Source organism: Drosophila serrata, unplaced genomic scaffold (assembly GCF_035046125.1).
Source record: "Drosophila serrata isolate PLE 108 unplaced genomic scaffold, ASM3504612v1 contig_264, whole genome shotgun sequence".
Taxonomy (NCBI): Eukaryota; Metazoa; Arthropoda; class Insecta; order Diptera; family Drosophilidae; genus Drosophila; species Drosophila serrata.
In genome coordinates this window covers 74,345-86,694 of record NW_028257162.1, presented here as the reverse complement: position 1 = coordinate 86,694, position 12,350 = coordinate 74,345, and the positions used below count along the sequence as shown (strand labels likewise).

The 12,350-nt window shown below is 39.8% G+C and overlaps 1 protein-coding gene across 2 annotated transcripts in view; it reads right to left on the bottom strand.

Moving 5' to 3' along the window:
* The window catches only part of LOC110188035 (phenoloxidase-activating factor 2), a 95,841-nt gene that overhangs the window by 70,337 nt on the left and 13,154 nt on the right, over positions 1-12,350 (bottom strand). The window contains exon 2 of one of the 2 annotated variants that reach the window (XR_015271748.1): positions 10,256-10,353. The exons of the other annotated variant lie outside the window; for it this stretch is intronic. The gene's annotated coding sequence lies outside the window, so the exon portion shown is untranslated. Of the gene's footprint in view, positions 1-10,255; positions 10,354-12,350 lie in introns of those variants that run through there. 2 annotated transcript variants of the gene reach the window in all.

Genomic DNA, 12,350 nt, shown 5'->3' with positions numbered 1-12,350 from the left:
ATGATTTGGCCACATAGTTTGGTTGTTAGGTATCTGTTGTGTATAGGTGGGTCTAAATGATTGCGTGTATTGATTAAAATTAGGTTGGAATGGTTGAGAATATTGTGGGTAACTTGCTTAATATTGGGTTTGTGTATATGTATTGAATTTGTGTGGTTTAGAATTCTGATTAGGGTTTGAGTTTTTATTACGATTTTCTGAAATTTTATTTAATTCAAAATTAACATGTTCTTCATATATTCCCTCATTTTGTGCGATAGTGATTAATGATCTTAAGTCTTCAATGTCATGATGAGCCAAAATAGTAAATAATTGTATTGGTAATTTTCTGATCAATATTTTAATGGAATCTTTAATCGCCTGAATATAAATAAGAAAATCTGGCTGGTTACCTTCTAGATACAATTTCAAAATTAGTACTTGACGTCGTCTTTCTGCTTCTTCGCAGAATGCTCTCATATTTCTCTTGTAAGGTGTCTCCCCGAAGTTCTCCAGTAGTTTGTAGTTCGGTGTTTGGGGTTTAAATTCTGCAACTAGTCTCGATCTAAGGGTAGGCCAATCTTCAATGTTCGGAAGGCCCAATGATCGTGTTACGTGTCCGTCCAAGTTTCTTTCGATGGCTCCAAGAAGAATCCTCTGTTGTCGCACATCATTAGTTTGGTAGAGTGAAATTACATAGTCCACTCTGCTGACGAAAGTATAGAGAGTTTCTGGATCACCCTTAAATGGCATGATGTCTTTTAGTTGCCGACGAGCTTCAGCAAGGTTGTTGTCGCTTAGTGCAACGATTTGGGGTGCGGCGATAACTGGTTGTGCCATTGTTGTAGTAAATTTGTTGTTATAGTAAAATAAAAATTTATTTTAGTTTATTTTTGATTTCACTTTTTAAAGTTGAAGTGTTTGTTTAAATTAATTTTCTTAAAATTTATTTGTTGTTATTAACTGTTAGGTGCCGTTGGACTTATTGTGTTTTGTTTTGTTTTGTTCTTCCACTTTTTGTTGGACAACCGAATTGGAATTATAATCCAAGTTGAAGTGTTTTAAAATGTTTTGCGTAATTATTGTTCGAGAACTGAATTATAAAATTTAATTTATTTTTCACTCGAGGTTCTTTTTTTCGGATACTTTTTGTATCCTACCGACTGCGCCAGTGATGTGTTTCTGTTTTGTGAGTCGAACTAATGTCCCGTCAGTTGACTAAGGACAACGCTAAGTTGAATTAATAAAACGAATATTCCGCTTCACGTCTTTATTCAAATGATCTCAGCTTAAGACTAAATTATTGTGACAAAAATCGTACTTCTACTGCCCTTTGTTTACAAAAGTTGGGGAGCGAGATCGCCCGCTTGGGATATTGATTGAAGAATTATTTATGTTATTGAAAAGGAGCATTGCTTGCTCCGGATGTGGATTGTTTACATTGGTTCAGCGTGGGATCGCCTACGCTGCAGATTCATATTTCTTGGAACATAACAGAATTTGTGAATATGTCACTATATATGTGTATTTCATTTATTGATTGACTCGGCAACAGCCGGAAAGAAAGACCCGTAAAATTAGGGGAAATGCAAGAAGTTGTGCCAAGAAAAATTTTGGTAATTATTGAACAAATTATAAAGTTTTATAAATAAAAAATTTAATTATAAATTATGCCAGATATTTACTAGGAGGCGGGAATCCGGGGATCCGAGGATCTTCTACACGTTTTCCTCTGGGATTCCTATCTGATTCTGCTCTGAATTCCCCTACGATTACTGCCTGATTCCGTCTGGAATTCCTGACTGATTCCGCTCAGAGTCCGGTTCAGAGGGGAATTCGTTTCGAAATTCACGACTAATTCCTGTCAGGATTCCCGGAAAATTCCTCGGGTAATCTGAATTAAGGTTTTTTAACGCCTACTGTATGGAAATTCCTGGATGGGTTGTATGAAAATTCCAGTATATTTCAAGATGAAGGCCCTTCCAATCCAACCTGATTCAGGCCTAAATCCGATAGGAATGGTACTGAAGGAATATGTAACATATTTATTTACAGTTTTACATTCGCAGTTTTAATTTTCTTTATATCGAGTCCGTTTTTACATTAAATTTAAATCGAAATTCTAGAATAATACAAAATGGTTAAATCTAAAATTATTTATAATTCTGTTGAAAACTGAAAAAAAATATAATTTTTAAATGTATTAATTGTTATGGCCACTATAGGCGCAACTGTTCCACCCAATAAATATCGATAGAATTCAATTGATAGATCCACATAGGGGTGTTATGCGATCAGCTCAGGGATGCCACCATGCCCAAAAGCATGCACCACCTTATGGGGGAAAAGTTTCTTGAACTGCAATGGTTCGAAACTGAAACAAGAAAGGAAGCTAACTTCGGCACGCCGAAGTTTATGTACCCTTGCAGATAGAACTTCGATGACTAGGATCCATACAATATAAATTATATATATTTATGTTAAAAAAACAATGAAGTAATACCTGCTTTCATTTCATTCACCTATACATATTATATTTGCAGTTTTACATTCACAGATTTGCATTTTTCTAACTATCGTTTGTATGGCATTTTAAGATTACTATAAAATGGCTATATCTCAAATTTGATGAAAATCAGCTAAAAACTGAAAACGTTATAATTTTTAATTGTATTAAAAACATATTCATCTTTCCAACTGAACGGACGTGTTTTTTTTCTTGCGCTCCCGCGTTGCGTTAAACCACTAAGCAAGAAATACATAGAGGAGTCAAACAGTACCAAAAAGTATTATCACAAAAACGGCTGAGCCTGGAACCCCAGAGCACCCGAACGATATGTCTAGAACCCCAGAGTGCGTTCGGCTTTTTCGAGCTCGAAGCATTTGTTCATATCCGAGCACAACAAGAATTCACTTTTCAGTGGCAGATCGTTGTTGCTTTTGTTTGCGCCGGCGCAACAGCTAAACGTTTTATCTACTTATCTCCCACGCTCTCCTTTTCTCTCCCACTCTCTTGCTTTAGCTGTGCCGCTGCACTTCTTATCTTATCTGATCTACGCTCTCCCGCTCTCCCACTCTCTCGCTCTCGCTGTGACTCTTTACTTCTTTCTTCAAAGCTCTGTTGTTTTTTTTTCCAAGTACAAGTACAGTGGTAAGTCCTTATAATGTCCGTAAATATTTCTGCAGGTGTCCTTACAATCGGCTGCTGGCTGTGCGACAACGTCATGCACGCCATTGGAGTTGCAGCTCGGACGGTGGACGATCTAAAAAAAAACATCGGCCTGCGTTACTGCTGTGTGGCCTGTCGCGATGTAGAAAGGGAAATGATGTCTTTAAAGCGGAAAACCAAAATCGGTTTTAAGGGCATTTTAACGAGTTTTCGGATAACTCTTGATATGTTCTTGGCGCTGGACACCCAATTTAATAGCCTTACGATATTAAATGAGTCTCCTAGGCGCAAAAAAAAATGCTATTGGTGGGCAGCCTGCAGACGGACCCCAACTACCTGCAACGGGCTCTCAGCAGCAGCCCTCGACCCCAGCATTAATTCCAAGGGTGCTGAGATTGAGCGCTAGAAAAGATTCGGTATCTGAATGTGCAGCGGGAGTGCCCATACCGCCGGTGATTTCTGTTTTGTCCCCTGGGGGTCGCAAATATTGACCCCTCAAAGTCCTGTGCACACAAATATATCTGCCCAGGGTGTTACCGGCCGACAATGGCACGGCAGATAACCAACCTGCCTTGCCAAAAACCCTTATAGCGGTTCCACCTACGAGACATATTTTTGTTTCGCGGCTCTCCCCTGATCGAACATCGGAAGATTGTCTCGCCTTTATACAAGGCAACAACAAAGCAGATAAATTAATGATAAAAGTGGAAAAGTTTAAATTTTCTTATTATATTTTATTATTATTATTATATTTCATCTTTCAAAATAAATGTATCTAAAGAGCTCTTCAACACTATTTGCTCTCCCAACTTCTGGCCAGAGTACGTTATTGCTAAGGAGTTCCAAGCGAATAAAAAGAAAAAGCGGCCTGTAGGAATAACTCTTCCCAGGCCTGATCATACCACTGCGCCTTCTACGTCTTGCAATCCCGACCCAAAAAACTAACTATTTCCTATCAGAATGCAAGAGGCTTACGTAGTAAACTTCCTAACTTGTATTCTGATAGCCTTTCGTTTGCATCTCAGGTTATTGTGCTCACAGAAACCTGGTTAAAGCCGGAAATTCTGAGCTCGGAAGTTTTTCCAATACTCCCATACACCTACATAACATGACTTTATCGCTGGCTCAAGTCAACCATGTGCGAAATTCCTTACAGCGCTTGCTCGATCTTTGCGTCGTCTCTGACCCAAAAACCTAACCTACTCCCTAGGTATTTCCTATCAGAATGCAAGAGGCTTACGTAGCAAGCTTCCTAACTTGTATTCTGATAGCCTTTCGTTTGCATCTCAGGTTATTGTGCTCACAGAAACCTGGTTAAAGCCGGAAATTCTGAGCTCGGAAGTTTTTCCAATACTCCTATACACCTACACAACATGACTTTATGGCTCAAGTCAACCATGTGCGAAATTCCTTACAGCGCTTGCTCGATCTTTGCTTCGTCTCTGACCCAAAAACCTAACCTACTCCCTAGGTATTTCCTATCAGAATGCAAGAGGCTTACATAGCAAGCTTCCTAACTTGTATTCTTATAGCCTTTCGTTTGCATCTCAGGTTATTGTGCTCACAGAACCTGGTTAAAGCCGGAAATTCTGAGCTCGGAAGTTTTTCCAATACTCCCATACACCTACACAACATGACTTTATCGCTGGCTCAAGTCAACCATGTGCGAAATTCCTTACAGCGCTTGCTCGATCTTTGCGTCGTCTCTGACCCAAAAACCTAACCTACTCCCTAGGTATTTCCTATCAGAATGCAAGAGGCTTACGTAGCAAGCTTCCTAACTTGTATTCTGATAGCCTTTCGTTTGCATCTCAGGTTATTGTGCTCACAGAAACCTGGTTAAAGCCGGAAATTCTGAGCTCGGAAGTTTTTCCAATACTCCTATACACCTACACAACATGACTTTATGGCTCAAGTCAACCATGTGCGAAATTCCTTACAGCGCTTGCTCGATCTTTGCTTCGTCTCTGACCCAAAAACCTAACCTACTCCCTAGGTATTTCCTATCAGAATGCAAGAGGCTTACATAGCAAGCTTCCTAACTTGTATTCTTATAGCCTTTCGTTTGCATCTCAGGTTATTGTGCTCACAGAAACCTGGTTAAAGCCGGAAATTCTGAGCTCGGAAGTTTTTCCAATACTCCTATACACCTACACAACATGACTTTATGGCTCAAGTCAACCATGTGCGAAATTCCTTACAGCTCTTGCTCGATCTTTGCTTCGTCTCTGATCCTGCGAGAGTCAGTTTAGCAAGGGTGGCGCCTCTGACGCAGCCCGAAGATCCTTATCATCCAACTTTCGATGTGACTCTTGATATTGGGTGTGACGTACAGAATATTTCTGACCGTCCAGTCAATAAAATCCTATGTTTTCGCAAGACGGACTTTGAACGGCTGAATAATTTTATAAACGAGTTCAATTGGTCCGATCTATACATGTGCACTGACATGGCAGTTGCCGTGGATATTTTTTACAGTGCCATGAATTCATTTTTTACTGAATGTGTTCCGTTATATTATCCGCCAAGCTCGAATAAGCCGCCGTGGTTTACTAAAGAGTTGAGCCGACTTAAAAATAAAAAATCTAGACTGTGTGCTAATTTTAAATTCACCGGTTCTCAATCTGTCCTTTCATCTTATTTATCAGCTCGGTCAAACTTTACCGATCAGCACGGTATTATACGCTAAGTATTATAAAAACTATTTAACTCGTTGTAGGGCCCAGTTCTCACAGGACCCAAAACAGTTTTATAATTTTGTTAACACTAAACGTAAGCGCTTTCATTTGAAAATACTACCGCAAATAATGATCAGGCAATAGCCGATCTATTCTCGCAGTTTTTTCAAACAACTTATGCAAACTCCTCGTATATACACCAGACTTATTCCTACGACATACCCAAATCAAACTTAATTTTCTATCCTAGCCTAAACGAAAGCTCTCTCCTTTAAGATCTTCATCGTGTCAAGCCAGTTTATTCGCCAGGTCCCGACGGAATTCCTGGCTGTGAGCTCAGGTATTGTGCCGACGCCCTGCGCTATCCCCTTCTGAAACTGTTTACCTTGTCCTTAGAAAGCTCCCACTTTCCCATCATTTGGAAGGAATCGTTTATTATTCCTCTCCACAAAAAAGGTAGCAAATTGGATGCCAGCAATTATAGAGGAATCTCTAAGTTGTCGGCCATCCTAAAATTATTTGAAAATATTATCACCCCTCACTTACAGCACCTTTGTAGATCGGTTATTTCTCCATGTCAACATGGTTTTATGAAGCGAAGATCAACAACAACAAATCTTTTGGAGCTCTCTTCCTATATTATAAAGGGCTTCCATAATAATTGTCAGACAGATGTAATCTATACTGATTTCAGTAAAGCATTTGACTCTGTTAACCATTCTCTCCTCGTTAGAAAACTCGATTCAATGGGTTTTCCAAGTGATCTTCTTAATTGGATCTTAAGTTATTTGAATGGCAGGGCGCAAAAGGTCCTCTTTAAGAATAATGTATCCAATGTTCTAAGGGTTACATCTGGCGTCCCGCAAGGAAGGCATTTGGGACCCTTATTGCTTACATTATTTATAAATGACCTGCCCAAAGTCTTAACTAACTCCAAAGTGCTTATGTAGGCGGATGACCTCAAGCTTTGCGTGCAATACAATGACGTTGCCTGCCAGTCGGATTTACAAAGAGGTCTTAATAATTTTTAAACTTGGTGCCGTGTAAACTTATTAAACTTTAATGACTCGAAATGCAAGCTAATGACATTCTCACGTGTCGTTCCTAAGCTTGCTTTTTACATGCTGAACTGCTGCTCTTTGGAAAGAATTAATTCTGTTGACGATTTGGGCGTCCGCTTGGACCCAAAACTTGACTTTACTGATCATATTTCGTCTATGGTGAATAGAGCCAGGGGTGTGCTTGGATTTATTAAACGGTGGTCGAAGGAATTCAATGACCCCTATGTTAATAAATCCCTATATACTTCTTTAGTTCGTCCTATCTTAGAATATGGATGCTGCGTTTGGAAACCTCAGTACGGCGTCCATAGTAAACGCATTGAGTCGGTTCAAAAGAACTTTTTACTTTTCGCTCTACGCGGTTTAAATTGAGATGCAAACCAAAGATTACCTTCATATTCTAGTATATCTATTCCTTTGGAATCTTGGGCCATTCTTCCAAGAGGCCTATTTTGAGCTAATTTTGATTTGGTATCGACCTCTTGCGGATACCAAGATCCAAAATTGGCTACAAATTCTCAATGAAGTTAAGGTCAGGAGACTAGGCAGGTGTATCTATTAAGTTTGGGCAGTTCCATTGCATCCAGGTCTGTAGAAAATCTGATTTTTGCTTTGGGTCATTATCCTGGTAAAATTGGTAGCTCTTCTCTATGGTCAATTTCTTGGCGTCCTGGTCAAAATTATCCTTCAAGTATTGAAGGTACTTATATTTGTCCATAGTTCCATCGATTAATGCTAACATTCCAACACCGGATACCGCCATGCATCCCCAAGCCATGATTCTATCGCTACCATGCTTCACCGTACGTATTAGATTTTTAGTGTGCAGCTCTGTATTTAGTTGATGTCAAGAATACTGCATTCCATCTGGCCAAAAATGTTGATCTTGGACTCGTCAATGAAAATAACATCATTCTAGATCGATAACGGATGAGTTACATGGTCGTTGGAAAATTTAAATTTAATTTAATAAATTTAAATTTATTTTAAATTTTATTTTATAAAAGGCCGAGTAGCCCGTAGGCCATTAAAGTTGGGTTTCCGCAAGTCGCGGTGGACGACACCTTTTCCCATTTCATGCTCAATATCTACTGTATGTTTTGGTGCCCAATTTTGGCGATTAATTAATTTATTTAATTAATTTTTGGTGTAATTCGGCTTTTCTCCATACCTGTAAAAGTTTTATTCTGAGCATTTTTGACTTTATCTGCTAATAGATTATCTCGGTTGAAGCATTGGATGATATATTGGACAGGAATAGAGCTCACGTTTACTATTTCAGCAAAATTAAGTTTAGATTTTTCATTGTTGATGTGATTTAGGACCAATTTGCTCTGCTCCATGGGTGTACACGTGCTCATTTTGGTAAATCAAAGAACTTTTTTTTTCAGTGTAACCAAACGCCAAAAACATATAAATATATAAGTTGATATCTTCTCCAATGGATTGCAACAAGAAAAAGTTATTTAAGATTAACAAATTACAAATTTAGTGTACTTAAAGTTCTTGCACGAAATAAGCTGTGACATGAAAAAAGACGGTTTTTTTTTTTTTATTTAAGAGTTAACTAATGGTATTTAAAAATAATAAAGTGTTTAAATTAATAAATAAATAATAAAACTGCATTTAATTTTTTTGTATATCTCTTACCGTTTGTTAGTTATAAGAATTTGAATTTAAAGTCTACCTCTGCACGACATAAGCTGTGAGCCACTGTATACCCTATTAGTGTTGCGCCACTGTAGAACCTCCTTTGAACTTCATGAACCTTTTAGAGTGTTCTGTGCAAATTATAATGATTTGTACACACTAATCTCTAACGTAGTTACCCTTTAAAAATTAAAATCCTTTATACTAACACATGCAAGCCAACAATCTGGCAGCACGCCGGTAGTCAATTTCCTCGTATTCTATCCTATATTTTCCATCGCGCCTACTAATACCTAACCCAAACAGGCACGTGCCTGGTGTCATACGGGTCACTTGAATGTACTGAACTGACCGTAGTGCATCAACGTCCATATCATTTCTCGATCGTTCCTATGGGAGCTATATGACGGACAGACGGACATGGCTATATCGACTCGGCTGTTGATCCTGATCAAGAATATATATATATACTCCTTCACTGCGTTGTAAACTTCTGACTAAAATTATAATACCCTGCAAGGGTATAACAACGGGTTCCAACCAGAAAAGAAAGAGAAGGTGAAAAGGAACCGAACCATAGATAGGGGTTAAAAGGTTCAAAGCTACGCGAGCGGGCGGTTCATAAAGTTTGAAATAAGAATTGAATTTTTAATTTTTTTTTTGTTTGCGGAAAATTTTTGTTTTTTTTTAACAATTCATTTTTTTATATATATTGTTTAAATTTTTCATCGGTTTTAGAATTTTATTTATTTATTTATTATTTCATATCTAATCCATATTTATTACCCATAAATCCCTTGGTTATCATATATTTATTTATTCCATATTTATATACCTATAAGCCCAAATCTATATGATTTGCTTGCCAAATAATTCAGTCGGTGTAGCAGTGAAGCTGTTTTTTTTGTGAAATTGTTGGTTGTAGATTGTATTTGTCGTCCAATTTGAATTATGCGAGCACCTGCATGGTAGGGAAGGGATGAGCATGTGGCCTCCAGTTCATCAGGGGGAGCCAGGTCAGTTAGGTGTGTGTGAGGAACTGTAGATATTATTGTCTTTGTTTCCGCGTGTTTGAAATTAACCGCGCGGTGTATAGAGTTGTGTAAATGTCGAGTATCGATGAAATTTATTGTTGTGTGTGGCGGGCAGTGTTAGGAGATCCATGGCCCAAGGAGAGATCTAGTCGGTGCCAGCCCAAATGGCATGCAGGTTCTTTAATGGGGAAAAAACAAAATGGCGCCCAATTTATAAACGACAGCACTATATCCTGCTGAGTATATAAAGCAAGGGTATTTCTAGTTAGTGGGTAAGAGCGGACGATCGCTTAAGAGTTCACTCGCCAGAAAGAAGGACACACTAATTACAAATTTAAAAGTGGCCACAGAGATGTATCACTTTTGGGATTTGGTCCGGAATCACAAGGACGACATCAGCGGCTGATAAGAAGCTGATTTGCGAACAGTGATAAAGGGAACAATTTTACCATATGTGATATAAATCTGTGATATAGCCATAAGTAAAAGTAGGAATAGGTAAGTAGCAAAACATTGCTTGTTTAATAAAATATAGTAGATAGGGCATAAAATATTTTAAATTAATAAGAAATAAAAAAAAGGCAGATAGAAAAAGGAACTTAATTAAATTCAATTAACGTTACCAATTGTTTTTTTTTTGCGAGAATCGAAAAGTCCTGCGACATCTGACGACCTAAGTTGACGGTTCGTGAGCCTTTGGAAGCGATCAGATAAAGAAGATGACCTCGGCTGTCAAGCGTAGAGTAGGGGGTGGCATCTTTTATGACGCAGGATGAGTCCGTCTGAAAGCAAAGTGGCTTTTATTTAGCACCAGTGACTATGCATATTCCCGTAAGAATTCCTGAGGCAGAAAATGGAGAAAAGGGTGCTGAAGGGTTGATAGCAGGGTCGGTCGGAAATTCAGCGAACAACATAGGAGGAGAGTTCCACGGATCCTGAACCTAGACCCAGAAGGCACTCCAGACGGGTATTCGAATATCCAATTGGATCCGATTCAGGAACAATATTGCCTGGAGAACGCCGAAGCATACAGGTCAATGCATAAGCGAGAAATGCAGGAGCTGATTCAGGTTTCACAGGAACAGATCCTAGTCGACATGACGCATCTGATGGACATTCGCATCGACAAGTGCATGCGAGCAGGTTTTGCCGAAATGATGAAGAGGATGGATTAACGAGACGCAATTTCTTCATCATCATCGAACAGGACTGCGGATACGGAGAGGAGAGACTACGACACAATTCAGGACATAGCCGAGAGGAAGCAGAGACCCGGAGAGACGCTGGTGGAGTACTTCACGGCGCTCAGGAAGCTAGTTGCCTCACTTATAGGCGGAGTGGACCCGGATTGGATCATCAAAGCGGGACTCTGGATCCGGAGCGCGGAAGACAGCGCATGCGATTGCCCGCGACCTACAGGCCCAGACAGGAACAAAGGATCGGCAGAGTAGAAGAACTTCGCGGCTCGACGGTTGACCAAGAATCCCTGGCGGACACCGAAGAGGTGGTGGATGCAATAGCAGAAGCAGCGCCGAGAAAGCTTGTAATTTGCTGGAACTGCCAGAGTGGCCATGTCTACCAAGATTGCGAAGCAGCGCAGCGAAAACTCTTTTGCTATAAATGCGGGTTGCCAAACACGGTGACACCCAAATGTCCGAATTGCAGGACGGGAAACGCCCAGAGGAACGCAACTGCGACGGGCGAACCGCGTTCCATGAAGGAGCCCGAGAGGAGGCCCCAAACCAGTTAGGAAGCGAATACCGTCAGGGCACTCAACCGAGCGTGCAGGCACCAGGCCGACTACATCTGACCCTAAGCAAGAGAGTGCGCCGATATAAGGAAGCACGCGCACGGATATTCGGGGAGAATGACGCTTGTCTCGAAAAGGGTGAAAAAATCCAGAGACCGGTTCCAATTACAAACAATTAATACATTGGGAAGACTGGATAGGGAGACGAACCCAAGGCCAACTGTATCGATCCAGATTTCCGGAAGGACCATAAGTGGGCTGCTGGACTCTGGAGCATCTGTAAGCTTGCTGGGAAAACGTTGCAAAGAGCTGTTAGAAACTTTGGATATCATCTTGAAACCATACCATACCATATGCCAATGGTTAAACGCCGAATGGGGCAACTTAACTGATCCTTGGAAAGGTCACAATACCGATGACATATAAAAAGGACACGGTAGTGATGAATTTGTTTCATTGAAATCATTCATCTTTCCAAGTGAACGGACGTGTTTTTTTCTTGCGCTCTCGTTTTGTATTAAAGTTTGAATCTAACCACCGGGGTTAACTTAATTTTTCTAATTTGTGTTAATAACTTCCCGTTCACTTCGCGTGTGCATGCAGCTATTCTAATTTTGTGTATATAATTGGTTTTATTTTCCAATTTAGTTGTGCTGCTAGTGCTAGCTTTTGCATATTTTGAATTCCTTTTTGTGCCTTCTTCGTCTAGCTTTTGTTTGCGCCGTCGCAACAGCTAAACGTTTTATCTATTTATCTCCCACGCTCTCCAACTCTCTCGCTTTAGCTGTGCCGCTGCACTTCTTTTCTTATGCATGCAGCTATTCTAATTTTGTGTATATAATTGGTTTTATTTTCCAATTTAGTTGTGCTGCTAGTGCTAGCTTTTGCATATTTTGAATTCCTTTTTGTGCCTTCTTCGTCTAGCTTTTGTTTGCGCCGTCGCAACAGCTAAACGTTTTATCTATTTATCTCTCCCGCTCTCTCGCTCTCGCTGTGACTCTTCACTTCTTTCTTTATAGCTCTGTTGTT